The sequence below is a fragment of the Oncorhynchus mykiss genome, chromosome 3, assembly GCF_057628025.1.
Source record: "Oncorhynchus mykiss isolate SJ-2025 chromosome 3, ASM5762802v1, whole genome shotgun sequence".
Classification (NCBI taxonomy): domain Eukaryota; kingdom Metazoa; phylum Chordata; class Actinopteri; order Salmoniformes; family Salmonidae; genus Oncorhynchus; species Oncorhynchus mykiss.
In genome coordinates, this window is record NC_143024.1 from 39,157,415 (window position 1) to 39,175,000 (window position 17,586).

The 17,586-nt window shown below is 42.5% G+C and overlaps 1 long non-coding RNA gene across 1 annotated transcript; it reads left to right on the forward strand.

Annotated features, from left to right (window-relative positions):
• The first annotated feature begins 857 nt into the window (after window positions 1-857).
• LOC110516984 (uncharacterized) lies at window positions 858-9,720 on the forward strand. The gene is made up of 3 exons (XR_002472494.3): window positions 858-1,249; window positions 2,353-2,467; window positions 8,478-9,720. It is a non-coding gene; the product is annotated as an uncharacterized LOC110516984 (long non-coding RNA).
• The last annotated feature ends 7,866 nt before the right edge of the window (window positions 9,721-17,586 follow it).

Here is a 17,586-nt window from a genome sequence, read left to right on the forward strand (position 1 = left end):
CGAGAACCTGTTCAAAGCCAAAGATTGACTTAATTTAATCTCCTCATCGGATTATTTGAAAGGAGACCCAACAATCAGATTACTTTATTTTAAGGTTGTTTATCGGACCCCTGCTTTGCTGACAGATTTAAAAGAAAGCTTTGGATTGGTCTACTGTGTGATCTTGGCCACAAGGTGATTGGCCATGAATCTCTGTAGTAACACATTTTTTGATAGTTGAGTAGTGAAGGAACCCTTCAAAGATATAGAACACATCAGCATTGCCCAAAGGGACATTGATCTAGCATGGCATGATGATGGGATACTACTACAAGGCTGTGAGGTCATTGTCCATTTAACAGTATGGATGTCAAGCAATGCCATAATTTGGCATGAAGCCATGGACATAATTAAAAGTAAGAATCTGGTGAAGTAAACATTCGTTTCATAATTGTTTGGAAGATTTCTGGAAGTGAAACTGAAACTCTTAGTCCAGTGAAATGGAAGGAGTTTATGTAACAACAAAACAAACTCCTTGACTCCACAATCATAAAGGCAAAATTACCCACTAATGTGAACGATGCTGTTCTTCCGAGTCAACATGAACAGGAGTGGTCAGTTCTGGAAGGCAAATCCTGATCTTTCTCACATATCATTCCTGAGGGCAGGTCTACGTTGTTACATAATCCAATGCGTTGACACGCATGTTCCCTTAGACGTGTGCCTTTTAAGCTTATGAACTCTTTATTTGTATTTTTTTCTCTCTTTCCACTTTGTTGGCTGGATGAGCAAATACCATCTGACAGGTCGCAAAGAGTTTTTACACTATGGGGAGGTGGGTTGGGCTTAAATGTGTTAGAGCGCAAGCCACAGAGATTGATGCATTTCGACAGCTGTGTGTGTGTGTGTGTGTGTTGGGCAAGTCTGCAGATCTGGTTGGGTGAGACCGGGCTATATAAAAGGGCGGAGCACAAAGCTGAAGCTTTCTCAGTAGTTCTCCCGTCACACTGTTGGGTACCCAAACTACCAGGTGCTCTTTGGTTGGCTGGGCGCTAGATGGTTGGAGGTTAGACTGGCCAGTTGGAGTAGCAGCCACAGGATCTTTACCACCACAGAGCCTGTGGAAGGTGTGGAGGATCCAACTTTTTTTTTTACGACTGCATTCCGGACCGCCTTTTTCCCTGGAGCAAGTCGGAAACCCTGAATTTCAAGTCATTTTTTTGCCGCATTCCTCCTTTTTGCCTGAACAAAAGGGTGTAATCGCAACCAGGTTGGCATATGAATCCCTCACATTTCTACCTTCCCTGCACACTGCCAGCTTTTCCCCTTGCCTCCCCAGTGAAATGGTTGTTATTGATGCGGTGAACTTGGTGAACTTCGACATAAGACCCATGTTATTGGTCATGGAGAGATGCATTTAGATGGTGGCATAATGAGTTAGTTAGGATCTCTTTAGTGCCCCCCACCACCACACACAGCTGGTCCTGTTTACTTGACTTGTGAGTTGGAGCACTATCGCTCAGTTTTCCGCATCTCGCAGGAATGTACTTCAAAGCAAGCCACTCAAGCAGCTGGAAGTAAAGAAAAAATACAATTGAATACTTTTTTTTTTTTTTTAAGGATAGAACTGGGCTCTTTCTAATTATGGTTGTCACTTTTGAATAAGATCTGGAATATTGTCCCGAATTTAGTGTTGAGGGAATTCCTTAAATTGGCATGATAACAATCAAGATGATCACTCATTACATGTGATATCTTCAGAGGCTGAATGAATGTAACGTTTTTCGACTCGAGTCTAAGTTTACGGCTTCGTGAATAGCAGCATTGTTTCCCTCGTAAGATCTAGTTCAGGCATGCCGATTGGAGATTATTATGAAACATTTTTTAAAGGTTCTGAGAAATGGTGTCAGGTCCAAAACCAGACCAGCTGTTAGTTCTGACGATGGCACTCTTTTCTGGATGGGTTTGTCTGCAACTAGACTAGACTGCACTGGACATGACCGGATCAGGGAGACTGGGTTTGTTCATAGTCCTCGCCTCAGGCAAGAACTGTTCCCTTCCTCAAAGCCGTTCAGATGGTTTGAGTTTATTTGCAAGCATAGAAAACTGCCTCGTTTCTCATAATGCCAGTCTGACGCCGGTATCAAACTTGAAGATAGGCTTTGGTTTAATTTGTAAGCACACTTTTGTCTTCCTCAGTGTTCAACAAAGTTTAGTTTGATGCTATTGTCTTCTACTTGGATGGTTCTAAAAACATTTTTTTTTTTTTAATTGAGGCCTCTACACATGTATGCCTCTACACATGGGATGAATTATGGTTTCCTATTGGCTTAGTGGGCCAATGAAGTGAGTCCATTATCTCTTTCTCTTCAGGTCTCCAGACCAGAGCTGCATCAACACACCGCGCAAAGAAACCAACCCCAGACCCACTACAGACATGATCATCAGACTGGGCAGGCTGACCCCTGGATACTTCCGCCTCCTACAGGTTTGTAAACTATTGACGGCCTTTCATTGGGGTTTTGTGCCTAATACTGTATGAATTCATGCGGAAGGAAATATATTGACATTTCTCTACTTATTGATATGACTTGTTACAGTGAGTCAGCACTGAATCATGTAAAGATGCAGTCCATGTGGAATCGTCAACAATTGGGAAAAAAAAAAACGAGAAAAAAAAAACGTCATTCAAGTTCAGAAAAACAGTATTGTGTTCTAGATTCGCAGATGCATTAGAAATTAGTCATATCGGCAGCATATCTGCTCCCACCCAGTCAATTAAATTCCTATTGTCAATTAAATTCCTTGCCACAGTTTGGTATTTGCTGATCTTTACGCTTGAATAACAATGGCCATGACCAATTATTATTTTTTTTTTTTTGTGTGTGTTTTTTGTTGTTGAATAGAGTCCTTGTTGACTTAGGAAATGTCAGCTAAGATGTATCTCTTATGAGGGAGTTATGATTCACTCGACTTGTAATGTAAGAGCAGCGTGACAAGGTTTAACTTCCCCCTTGGCTCAGATGTGGATGTAAGCAAAATTAAAAATGGACCACGTCAGAGTATTTGAGCGTTACTCCAAGGCCATGGTTTCTCTCCTCACATCCAGTAGCTAAAAGCTAATGAAAACGGCCTCTAATCCTCTTAAAATTAAGTAGTGTTTCCCCCTTTTTGCCTGAGTTCTACTGTGGACTCTAAACGGTGCAAGTGACCAGTTGTTAAAACGGCATGACCAACACTAACTTGTCATGTTGAATTCAGCCAGGCGGGAATCTGGGACTGGTGTATAATAGTAGCCACTTTCCCCAGGACCCCCCCCATCTGCGACGCACAATCTGTTCTCATCAACAAAGCCACTGATATGATTAGCATTGACGCTAATGCTAGTGATATTATTTCCTCCCCCTTTCTTTTGTTCCTCCTCTGCCGCAATAATCCTTTACGGCCATGAATGTGATGCATGTCATCATTTGTGTAAAGTGTTTTCTCTGATATTTTAACTAATTGGAAAACAATACCCCAATACAGACTTTAGGAGAAAGTGACTCGTTGTTACATAAAATTACACATGTTGCTGTGATAATTGCTTTGTGGTAGAAGGAATTGAATATGTGTGATGGTAGTGAGGACTTTCTGCATTCTGGTTTGAATTTATGGTTCATGATGGTTATTGTGCTTTCAGATACAGTAAGCTGAAGTCGGAAGTTTACATGCACTTAGGTTGGAGTCATTAAAACTCGTTTTAATGACAGATTACTTCACTTATAATTCAATGTATCACATTTCCAGTGGGTCAGAAGTTTACATACACTAAGTTGACTGTGCCTTTTAAACAGCTTGGAAAATTCCAGAAAATCATGTTATGGCTTTAGAAGCTTCTGATTGACTCAAATTATGTCAATTAGCCTATTGGAGGTGTACCTGTGGATGTATTTCAAGGCCTACCTTTAAACTCAGTGCCTCTTTGCTTGACATTATGGGAAAATCAAAATAAATCAGCCAAGACCTAAGAAAAACAATCGTAGACCTCCACAAGTCTGGTTCATTCTTGGGAGCAGTTTCCAAACACCTGAAGGTAGCATGTTCATCTGTACAAACAATAGTACGCAAGTATAAACACCATGGGACCACGCAGCCGTCATACCGCTCAGGAAGGAGACTTGTTCTGTCTCCTAGAGATGAACGTACTTTGGTGTGAAAAGTGCAAGTCAATCCCAGAACAACAGCAAAGGACCTTGTGAAGATGCTGGAGGAAACGGGTACAAAAGTATCTATATCCACAGTAAAACAAGTCCTATATCGACATAACCTGAAAGACCACTCAGCAAGGAAGAAGCCACTGCTCCAAAACCGCCAAAAAAAGCCAGACTATGTTTTGCAATTGCACATGGGGACAAATATTGTACTGATCTGATGCAACAAAAATACACTGCTCCAAAAAATAAAGGGAACACTTAAACAACACAATGTAACTCCAAGTCAATCACACTTCTGTGAAATCAAACTGTCCACTTAGGAACCAACACTGATTGACAATACATTTCACATGCTGTTGTGCAAATGGAATAGACAACAGGTGGAAATTATAGGCAATTAGCAAGATACCCCTAATAAAGGAGTGGTTCTGCAGGTGGTGACCACAGACCACTTCTCAGTTCCTATGCTTCCTGGCTGATGTTTTGGTCACTTTTGAATGCTGACGGTGCTTTCACTCTAGTGGTAGCATGAGACGGAGTCTACAACCCACACAAGTGGCTCAGGTAGTGCAGCTCATCCAGGATGGCACATCAATGCGAGCTGTGGCAAGAAGGTTTGCTGTGTCTGTCAGCGTAGTGTCCAGAGCATGGGGGCGCTACCAGGAGACAGGCCAGTACATCAGGAGATGTGGAGGAGGCCGTAGGAGGGCAACAACCCAGCAGCAGGACCGCTACCTCCGCCTTTGTGCAAGGAGGAGCACTGCCAGAGCCCACAAATGTGCATGTGCAAATGTGCATTTCTTTGGGGGGGCCGCACAGCCCTCCATGTGCTCGCCAGAGGTAGCCTGACTGCCATTCGGTACCGATATGAGATCCTCAGACCCCTTGTGAGACCATATGCTGGTGCAGTTGACCCTGGGTTCCTCCTGGGCCAACTGGAGGAAGACAATGCTAGACCTCATGTGGCTGGAGTGTGTCAGCAGTTCCTGCAAGAGGAAGGCATTGATGCTATGGACTGGCCCGCCCGTTCTCCAGACCTGAATCCAATTGAGCACATTTGGGACATCATGTCTCGCTCCATCCACCAACGCCACATTGCACCACAGACTGTCCAGGAGTTGGCGGATGCTTTAGTCCAGGTCTGGGATGAGATCCCTCAGGAGACCATCCGCCACCTCATCAGGAGCATGCCCAGGCGTTGTAGGGAGGTCATACAGGCACGTGGAGGCCACACACACTACTGAGCCTCATTTTGACTTGTTTTAAGGACATTACATCAAAGTTGGATCAGCCTGTAGTGTGGTTTTCCACTTTAATTTTGAGTGTGACTCCAAATGTCAGCACATTCAACTATGTAAAGAAAAGTATTTAATAAGAATATTTCATTCATTCAGATCTAGGATGTGTTATTTTAGTGTTCCCTTTATTTTTTTGAGCAGTGTATATAACTGTTTGGTCATAATGTCCATGCATATGTTTGGAGGAAAAAGGGTGAGGCTTGCAAGCTGAAGAACACCATCCCAACTGTGAAGCACGAGGGTGGCAGCGTCATGTTGTGGTGCTGCTTTGTTGCAGGAGGGACTGGTGCACTTCACAAAATAGATGGCATCATGAGGAAGTAAAATTATGTGGATTTATTGAAGAAACATCTCAAAACCCCAGTCAAGAAGTTAAAGCTTGGTTGCAAATGGGTCTTCCAAATGGACAATGACCCCAAGCATACTTCCAAAGTTGTGGCAAAATGGATTAAGGGCATCAAAGTCAAGGTATTGGAGTGGCCATCACAAAGCGCTGACCTCAATCCTATAGAAAATGTGTGGGCAGAACTGAAAAAGTGTGTGCGAGCAAGGAGGCCTTCAAACCTGACTCAGTTGCACCAGCTCTGTCAGGAGGAATTCACCCAACTTATTGTGGGAAGCTTGTAGAAGGCTACCCAAAACATTTGACCCAAGTTAAACAATTTAAAGGCAATGCTACCAAATACTAATTGAGTGTATGTCAACTTCTGACACACTGGGAATGTGATGAGAGAAATAAAAGCTGAAATAAATCATTCTCTCTACTATTATTCTGACATTTCACATTAAAATAAAGTGGTGATCCTAACTAACCTAAAACAGGGAATTTTTACTAGGATTAAATGTCAGGAATTGTGAAAAACTGAGTTTAAATGTATTTGGCTAAGGTGTATGTAAACTTCCGACTTCAACTGTACATCTGGTTAGTAAATCAAGATTCTCTATTTTATTTTTTAAATGTATTGTACCTTGTTCTTATTACCTAGTTAAATAAGAAGTTATTATTTACAATGACGGCCTAGGAACAGTGGGTTAACTGCCTTGTTCAGGGGCAGAATGACAGATTTTTAAATTGTCATCTCGGGGATTCGATCTAGCAACCTTTCGGTTACTGGCCCAACACTCTAACCACTAGGCTACCTGCCGCCCAGGTAGTGGGATTGCCTATGTCCACCTGAATGCAAGATGTCTCTAAAATCCTAATTTGAAAGGAAAGGGAGAAACCTAGTCAGTTGTAAAACAAAATGCATTCCACTGAAATGTGTCTTCCGCATTTAACCCATCTCCTCTGAGCCCCAGACCTCTCCAATAACACTTCCATATATACACTATAGATACAAAAGTATGCGGACACCCCTTCAAATGAATGGATTCGACTTTTTCAAGCACACCCATTCCTGACAGGTGTATAAAATCAAGCACACAGCCATGTAATCTCCATAGACAAACACTAGAATGGACTTACTGGAGAGCTTGGTGACGTTCAACGTGGCACCATCATAGGATGCCACCTTTACAACAAGTCAGTTCGGCAAATTTCTGCCCTACTAGAGCTGCCCCAGTTAACTGTAAGTACTGTTATTGTGAAGTGGAAATGTCTGGGAGCAACAACGGCTCAGCCACAAAGTGGTAGGCCACACAAGCTCACAAAACGTGACCGCCAAGTGCTGAAGCGCGACTGTCATCAGTTGCAACACTCACCACGAGTTCCAAGCGGCCCCTGGAAGCAACATCAGCACAATAGCTGTTGGTCAGGAGCTGCATGAAGTGGGTTTCCATGGCCGAGCAGCTGCACACAAGCCTAAGATCACCATGCGCAATGCCAAGTGTTGGCTGGAGTGGTGTAAAACAGTGGAAACGCTTTCTCTGGAGTGATGAATCATGCTTCACCATCTGGCAGATGCCAGGATGCATAGCGCACGAACGCATAATGCCAACTGTAAAGTGTTGAGGAGGAATAATGTCCTGGGACTGTTTTTTCATGGTTCGGGCTAGGCCCCTTGGTTCCAGTGAAGAGAAATCTTAATGCTACAGAACATTCTAGATGATTCTTTGTGGCAACAGTTTGGGGAAGGCCCTTTCCTGTTCCAGCTTGATAATGCCCCCGTGCACAAAACGAGGTCCATACAGAGATGGTTTGTCGAGATCGGTGTTGAATAACTTGGCTGGCCTGACCTCAACCCCATCAAACACCTTTAGTATGAATTGGAACGCCGACTGCAAGCCAGGCCTAATCGCCCAACATCAGTTATGCTCTTGTGGTTGAATGGAAGCAAGTCCCTGCAGCAATGCTCCAACATCTAGAGGAAAGCCTTCCCAGAAGTGTGAATGCTGTTAACGCAGCAAAGAGGGGGACCAACTCCATATTAATGCCCATGATTTTGGAGTGAGCTGTTCGACGAGCAGGTGTCCACATACGTTTGGTCATGTAGTTGTAATCTTGCAGGTGTATCCAGAGGCCTTTTCCACTAAAGATATGGCAGTGCTCTCTAAACGCCTGAGCTTAAAATGGACTCTTATCTTATTTGCTTTGAGGCCCTCCAGGGATAATGGAGGGCAAAGAAGGGGCTGTATTGTACGGAGTCCACATACCCTCCCGGTGTTCAGGGACCTTCTGCATCTGCCCTTTGGTATAGCATGCAAAGAGCCTGGAACAGACCAGTCTTGTGTACCAAGACCCCCTTATTGCTAAAATATTTCCTTGCCCTCTCTAAATGTTTAATAACTGTTCTAACCACAAGCCTGGGCACCGTGGATATGTGGAACACTGGTGTTGTTGGGGAAGTTGGGTTTTAGGTATCGTTTTTGAAAGGAAGAAGCTTTATTGCATGTTTTTTTTTCTGTACATTTTCATGTTTCGTCACATTCAATGATCTTTTTATAGAATCTTTGACTTAAATGTTGCCTAAGGCATTGGTTTTGTTTTTCCAGATTTGGTTCAGATATGTTCTACGACCCATATGTTGATAACTCAACTTTTTCCTTTTGTGTGTTCTCTCTACAGAGACAGGTGGCGGGTGAGGTGCAGACCCAGCCACAGGACCGCGCCGTCAACCAGATAGCCATGATGCTGGCCATCATGGGCCTGAGCCTGTCCTACTACAGTGCCAAACGGATGACCGAGAAGGTCCATAGGCTCCAGAAGAGAAGAGATCCCCATACGCCCTGAAGAGACCCCCCCCCCCCCCCCCCCCCCCATGGAGATGACAGTGTCGGTGTCCAGAACACCTTTTCACAACCAATCAGTCGTAGTCACGTCGTTCAGACACTGGAGTTTTACTGGGATCACTCTCACTGCGAGGAGAATTCGGGGGCTGCTGCTGTTAAGGGTATCTTAATTTTTCACCCCAATGGATGTTGGAGGACCTTGTGGGTCAATTATTTTGGGGGGTGGGGGGGTGGTGGTGTTGTATGTGGGAAAGGCCCATGGTGAGGTTTGTGTGGTCCTGATAAAGTTTGGGGGGTAAAAAGTACAACCAGCTGTCTATGGTCAGGCTGGGCCCCTGCTTCAGTCGTTGCCAGGGTACATGCGTGCAGGATGCCGTCAATACTGTTCTGAGCTAAAAAGGGATAGAGAAATGCTTAACTGAATATTCTAATGTACTGTGAATCTTGCCAGTGAATCTTGCCAACTATATGACAAGTTTGTCTAAAATAACTGAACAGTAATTATTTTTTAATTAAGGGAAGGCTATCTGCACTTGAGATGTATCTAGTAATGACTGAAGGCGGGCCCGTAGTGTGGTTGAAAGTGGGAAGAAAGGAACCCTCTTAGGTTTTTTGTAATTCCGTATTGTTAAAAAAAATAAAAGTGAGCCATGTGAACTAGATGTGGAGGAGTCTCAAACTGGTCAATAATTCCACACATGTTCAATATCTGTTAATGTCAGACACAAACAACCGTACATTACTGGTGAAATTAAGTATTTTAACGTTTTGGGAACTTGCTTATCCAAATATATGAAAGAAAGGCACTTAAATCACAACTTTGTTTTTCACAATGTTTCTAGATTAAAGTCTTGATAAAAATGTTTGGCTTTCTTTAAAGAACTCGATCTGCAATAGCTACTAGGTGTTACCACAAATATTCTAGCTTTAGTAAACGTTGCATGGGTGTGCAGCTTTTAATCTCTTCGTTAAGACTGTCACATTCAGTTTTTCTAAAGGATGATAACCATGAATGTATATTTCTGTGATGTTTTTATAGAAAAGCTGTGACTTGAATAAAGCTGTGACTTGAATAATAAGAACTGTGGCAGTTTAGTAATGATTTTAAGGTGTTTGGGAATTTTGGAAAAACTGATGTGAACAAGCATTTTATCACTATTTAGTTTAGGGGAACTTCTTTAATCAAATTTTTTCTGTGAAAAGATGATCTTGCCCCACCATTTCAGCTCAATAGCTGCTTGGTTGGATTTGGCATATTAGACTCTGTTGCAGCACCACTTCCTGTATCGCATGGTGTCTGGTGTCCGCAGGAGCGTGCCGTCTGCACGCAACAGGAAGTGTTCAGGCCTCCAGACAGCCGTTGTCTTCATCTGTGTCTGTAGTCTGTACCAGTTTGCCATCAAATCCGTTGCCCCTCCTGCACCAATTTAACAGTGGTGGCAAAATCACAGGGCAATGTTTTAATCTATTAAAATATAAACGCAATAATTTCAATGATCTTACTGAATTACAGTTCATATAAGGAAATTGATTTATTGAATTTTCTTTGCCCCTAATCTATGGATTTCACATGACTGGGCAGGGTGGGCCTGGGAGAGCATAGGCCAACCCACTTGGGAGACTGGCTCACCCACTGGCAGCCAGGCCCAGCCAATCAGAATTATTCTTTCAGCACAAAGGGCTTTAATGCATACATAAATACTCCTCAGTTTCATCAGCTGTCTGAGTGGCTGGTCTCAGACGGTCCCGCAGGTGAAGAAGCCAGATGTGGGGGTCCTGGGCTGGCGTTGTTACACTTGTTCTGCGGTTGTGAGGTCGGTTGGATGTACTGCTAACTCTCTAAAATGACGTTGGAGGAGGTTTATAGTAGAGAAATTAACATTCATTTATCTCTGGTGGACATTCTTGCAGTCAGCATGCCAATTGCACACTCCCTCAACTTGAGACATCTGTGGTGTTGTGTGACAAAACTGCACATTTTAGAGTGGCCTTTTATTGTCTCCAGCACAAGCTGCACCTGCGTAATGATCATGTTGTTTAATCAACTTCTTGATATGCCACACCTGTCGGGTGGATGGATTATCTTTGCAAAGGAAAAATGCTCCCTAACAGGGATGTAACAAATTTGTCCCCAAAATGTGAGGTAAATACACTTTCTGTGCATTTGGAAAATTTCTGGGATATTTTATTTCAGCTCATGAAACATGGGACCAACACTTTACATGCTGTGTTTATATTTTTGTTCAGTATGTTTTGCTTTTACTGTCAGACAGTTTGTTAATAGAGAAAGGCAGTAAAATCTGAATTGTTACTATATGTTCTCCAATGGCACTCATTTTAGAATGTGTGCAGATTATACATCCCGAGGGTTGGAGGGTGACTCATGCACCGGTTAAACATCAGCCATTCTGAGGCCCCTCCTTGTCTGTTCCATGTTATCTCTACAGAATGTTCTCTTCTATACCTGGGTAGACTGTACAGAAGCTATGCATCTGAGGTACTTATAGCATGGCCATGTTCGGGAGGGTGAGAGGGTAGTGGTGACTGATGAGGACTTCAGACAGGAGGGACGGGGGTTGAAAGCTGTTTGTGTACGGTATGTTGATTCACCAGTCCAGTTCTTTATACAGGTTATTTTGAAGAATGCTGAAGTCTTGTCAGTACTAAATAAGAAAACAGTTGGAATGGCACACTCGTGAGTTGGTACAAATGGATCTAAGGAATAGTTTATTTCCTCATTGTCCTCCTTTAAAGTTTAGGAAGATGAGTATAAAGGAGATAGATATTGAGCTCTTAAAAAATGTGGAAGATGTAAGAATGTTTTAATGATCGAAGGATCATTGCTTGCTCTTAAGTGATGTTTGTCAGAACTAGGAGAAAGTGTGTGTAGTGTTAAAGTGTTAGGAATTTGTGTTCGAGTAGTTATATGAATAGGTTTATTTGAAAATAAAAGAGAGCCGCACACTCTAGGAGCTCAGATGCAAAAATGTAATACCAACGTTTCGACAGCCAAGCTGTCTTCACCAGGGTATATGAATAGGTTTAACCTGTCACATAATAGAGAAGTCTGAATTGTCCTTGTTTTGGTTGGCTTTTGAAAACCAGTCTGATAGATTAGCCCCAAGTCACCAATAGCAATAATGAAACTGTTAGCACTTTTAGCAGTAGACAAAATATTGTCGATTTCCCTCTGAATGATCTTTAGTCAGGCAGATAGCTTGATCAACTGGGGATCACATCAAAATCGCTTTGTTTATTCATTGCAAGCTCAGAGAAGGCAGATTGGAGCCTGCTATTCTCCACGTTTCCTCTTCAACTAACGAGTCAATGGGCTAAAGCTAGAGAATGCATGCTCATTGCTCGCTCAGACGCTCAATTGCAGATGTGATGCTCTGTGACAGGCCAGGGATGGGGCCTCATTGGGTGACACGTGTCCCTCTGCCCATGGCCCTAGCCCCCCCCTCCCCCCCCTACTGTTCTGTTTCGCCCATCACTGGGCAAAAACACCACATTGGTGTCTCCATGATGCAAGTCTGGGACAACAAACCTAAAAGAAGTGTTCTCATTGGCTATCCAGTGATGCGTCACAGAAATCGGCCCAGATATGAGCCACAGAGACAAAGGGATGGGGTTCAGGTTGGTGGGGGAGAAATTCAGGGCTGGGGAAATGTCTACTGCTATGATGCTCCAACATGCTTCCTTTTTAACCATACGGGAGGGAGGAGGTCAAAGAATAGCACTTAGGAGAGAAGTGAGAACAAAGTGGCCTTCCAAGTCTAAACGTAACAATTCTTGAGTGAGAGGATTTGTCAGAGAAGGTTCCAGAAATGTGTGTTTTCTGTAAATGCTATATTACTTTGTGGTGCCTGAGTGGTTTGGGCAAACCCCCTGTCCCTTTCCCTATGAAATTATTTGTTGAATTGCTAGTCCTCTGTATCTGTGATCATTGATTCTAGTCTTTAGTTTAAGTTATTTAAAAAAAAATGTAACATGACTAAAACAAATGGATAAGTAAATGAATGGCTACTGGGACAGTGGAAAGGCTTGCAAAATGAATACCACTCAAAAGGACACAGTATCTGCTCACAGACATGTACTTGTTAACTCTATAAGTGTTTTATAGGACCTTTATTTTCACAAATACGCACCCACACCCCATCCGGTCAGTCTCTAGCATCCACAGTAGGTTGGTGGCACCTTAATGAACGGGCTCGTGGTAATGACCGGAGCGGAATCAGTGGAATACTATCAAACACATGGTTTCCATTCCATTTGCGCCACTCCGGACATTATTATGAGCCGTATGCTCCTTTTGATTTTCCGTTGCAAAACGTTTTGCTACAGTGGGCCCTAATGAATACGACACTGGTGGCAACCCCACCACTGTTACTCTGTTACCAAGACACCGATCAGTGCACCCTCCCCAAATCTTGACATTAGCTGGTGAAATACAAAAACTGACCTTAGATCATTTCCACCCTCTGCCATGGCAGCCTTTGGCCTGGTGAGCCATTAATGTAGGGCAGCATGTTCCCCCTCATAATCTAGCTGTTTTTTTTTACCATCTGTCTATCGAAAACTTTTTTAATCAGGATTTTGTGAAAGCTGCTTAACTCTATGATTATCTCTCTGGACTCAAACATTGTTTACTTATGGCCTGTTATGGTTTTCCCATGGTTTTATTACGACCATATATGGAAATGTATACATATACTGTGCCTTGCAAAAGTTTTCATTCCCCTTGTTTTTCCTGTTGCATTACAACCTGTAATTTAAATGGATTTTTATTTGGATTTCATGTAATGGACCTACACAAAATAGTCCAAATTGGTGAACTGAAATGATTTTTTTTTTTATTGTTCCATTGTTTTGTTTAAATTAAACAGAAAAGTGGTGCATGCATATGTATTCACCCCCTTTGCTGTGAAGCCTGTAAGTAAGATCTGGTGCAACCAATTACCTTCAGAAGTCACATAATTACTTAAACAAAGTCCACCTGTGTGCAATCTGTCACATGATCTGTCACATGATCTCAGTATACCTGTTCTGAAAGGCCCCAGAGTCTGCAACACAACTAAGCAAGGAGCACTACCAAGCAAGCTGCACCCTGAAGACCAAGGAGCTCTCCAAACAGGTCAGGGACAAAGTTGAGGAGAAGTACAGATCAGGATTGGGTTATAAAAAAATATGCAAAACTTTGAACATCCCACGGAGCACCATTAAATCCATTATTAAAAATGGAAAGAATATGGCAACACAATAAACCTGCCAAGAGAGGGCCACCCACCACAACTCACAGACCAGACAAGGAGTACATTAATTAGAGAGGCAACAAAGATAACCCTGAAGGTGCTGCAAAGCTCCACAGCGGAGATTGGAGTATCTGTCCACAGGACCACTTTAAGCTGTACACTCCACAGATCTGGGCTTTATAGAAGAGTGGACAGAAAAAGCAATTGCTTAAAGAAACAAATAAGCAAACATGTTCGCCAAAGGGCATGTGGAAGACTACCCAACCATATGGAAGAAGGTACTCTGGTCAGATGAGACTAAAATTGAGCTTTTTGGCCACCAAGGAAAATGCCATGTCTGGCGCAAACCCAACACTTCTCATCACCCCGAGAACACCATCCCCACAATGAAGCATGGTAGTGGCAGGATCATGCTGTGGGGATGTTTTTCATAGGCAGGGACTGGGAATACAGGCAAATTCTTGAGGGATACCTGTTTCAGTCTTCCAGAGATTTGAGACTGGGACGGAGGTTCACCTTCCAACAGGACAATTATTTCTTGTTTGTTTCACAATAAAACATATTTTGCATCTTCAAAGTGGTAGGCATGTTGTATAAATAAAATGATACAAACCCCCCAAAAATAAATTTACATTTCAGGATGTAAGGCAAAAAATAGGAAAATGCCAAGGGGATGAATACTTTCGCAAGACACAGTATCTCTGTTTTTGTGGTAATATTTTTAGCTTTTTCTATTTAGACTTGTTCGCTACTGTCTGGTACCTGTTACTGTTCGCTACTGTCTGGTACCTGTTACTGTTAGCTACTGTCTGTTACCTGTTACTGTTAGCTACTCCCGAGTGGACTCCCGAGTGGCGCGGCGGTCTAAGGCACTGCATCTCAGTGCAAGACTACATCACTACAGTCCCTGGTTTGAGTCCAGACTGTATCACATCCGGCCGTGATTGGGAGTCCCATAGGGTGGCGCATTGTAAATAAGAATTTGTTCTTAACTGACTTGCCTAGTTAAATAAAGGTTAAATAAAAATACTTTCTGGTAACTGTTACTATTAGCTACTTTCTGGTACATGTTACTATTAGCTACTGTCTGGTACCTGTTACTGTTAGATACTGTCTGGTACCTGTTACTGTTACTGTTAGTTACTGTCTGGTACCTGTTACTGTCTGGTACCTGTTACTGTTAGTTACTGTCTAGTACCTGTTACTGTTAGTTATTGTCTGGTACCTGTTACTGTTAGTTACTGTCTGGTACCTGTTACTGTCTGGTACCTGTTACTGTTAGCTACTGTCTGGTCCCTGTTACTGTTAGTTACTGTCTGGTACCTGTTACTGTTAGTTACTGTCTGGTACCTGTTACTGTTAGCTACTGTCTGGTACTTGTTACTGTTAGTTACTGTCTGGTACCTGTTACTGTTAGTTACTGTCTGGTACCTGCTACTGTCTGGTACATGTTACTGTTACTTACTGTCTGGCACCTGCTACTGTCTGGTACCTGTTACTGTTAGTTACTGTCTGGTACCTGCTACTGTCTGGTACCTGTTACTGTTACTTACTGTCTGGTACCTGTTACTGTTAGTTACTGTCTGGTACCTGTTACTGTCTGGTACCTGTTACTGTTAGTTGCTGCCTGGTACCTGTTACTGTTAGTTACTGTCTGGTACCTGCTACTGTCTGGTACCTGTTACTGTTAGTTACTGTCTGGTACCTGTTACTGTTAGTTACTGTCTGGTACCCGCTACTGTCTGGTACCTGTTACTGTTAGTTACTGTCTGGTACCTGCTACTGTCTGTTACCTGTTACTGTTAGTTACTGTCTGGTACCTGTTACTGTTAGGTCCCTGTTACTGTTAGTTACTGGCTGGCACCTTTTACTGTTAGTTACTGTCTGGTACCTGTTACTGTCTGGTACCTGTTACTGTTAGTTACTGTCTGGTACCTGTTACTGGAAAACAGAAAAAGAAAGCACCCTCTACTGGGCATCAAGATCACAGTTCTAAAAGGGATCCTTTGTTAGGTGTAAATCTACCCCTACAATAAACTACGTCCAGATTGACCTACGGACAGAATGGGTTCTTGCCAGTTGTCATCTTTGGTGCAGATAACCTCATCGTTGTTCAAATTATTTTGAAACAAAGATTACACAAGGCAAACATCTTATGTCAATGTTGAGCTCGGAAATGTCCTTACAATGTTTCCCTGTTTCTTCGTAAAAATCAATGCACTGAGTGATTTAAGTATGAGCATACTAAAAGTGACCATCTGGGTTACCCTCGGCAATCATAGCTACAAATCCTTCACCACAGACATTTCATGAGCAGAACTATGTTTGTGAGAGAAAACACGAGGGGCAGAGAGGCATTGATTGCCAAGAGATGTTGCTAAACCCGATCAGGAAGTGCTCTGACATAACAGACCACAACCACCTGACACCCTACAATCTGATTCAACAGCTCTTAGTTCTGGCCCAAGGACAAGGCTACAGTTCCTCTCAACAGGAGAGCTAAATAAAAACACTGTGGGACATCTTAGACTGCTCATATATAAACAAGTCATACAGTCTATAAATAGTTTGGAAGCTTAGAGTAGAGTCAATCATTCATTATTTGATGTCTACAAACATGTGTCTACAAACCAGCCTAAATAGGTGACGTGTAATAATTTACTGAAGGGGGGGGGGGGTGCCTTATGAATGATGTTGAATAAATACATTATGAAGGTTGTTCTGAGTGATACTGAAACACTAATAAAGGTGCTATGACTGGTGTCATAAAAGTGTTATGAATGCCTTATGTATGCCTTCGTCAAGTAAAGTGTTACCAATATCATCTCTCAGGTACACACGGTCTATTCTCTTGAACTTAGGGCTCACACCTTAATTGATACTAAAAACCTCTTCATAATAATCAAAGCCATACAAGGAAATGTAGGTCAGCTCTATGTTTTCTACAGGCCCCGTCATTGCACAGCTGGAAGCAACAGGAGCTAAAGCAACAGTTGATTGGCTCGCAGGCCAGGTTTTTAGGGAGTACTGTTTGTCAGAACTTGTGGCTATAGACGCCAGGGCCAGTTATAGACAGTGGTTAGAGAATTATACTCTCCACAAGTTCCCAGTGGAGGGATGTTGAGCATAGCAGCAAAACAGTCTTATCATTGTGGCTTACAGTCATTTTAAGATTCGGGTTTAATTTGGACATGCTTGTTAAGTCAAATTATATTCCTGTTTCTAAGTAGGGTCATAGGCGTTGCACTGTAAATAGGAATGTTGGAGGCTTTGTGTGAATCTCAATGGGTTTGTGTAAGAAGCCTCTTCACTTTTGATGTGCTTACATTGGGGAAGACTAGGTCGCCAGAAGCATTTTTTAAAAATCTCCCCATCCCCCCTCTCTATCTCTTTCTAACAAACACACAGTCAAAAGTTTGGACAGTCAAAAGTTTGGACTTACCATTCAAGGGCTTTTCCTTATTTTGACTATTTTCTACATTGTAAAATAATAGTCAAGACATCAAAAATATGAAATAACACATATGATCATGTAGTAACCAAAAAAGTGTTAAACAAATCAAAATATATTTTTGATTCTTCTAAAATAAAGTAGCATCCCTTTGCCTTGATGACATCTTTGCAAACTCTTGGCATTATCTCAACCAGCTTACCCGGAATGCTTTTCCAACAGTCTTGAAGGAGTTCCCATAT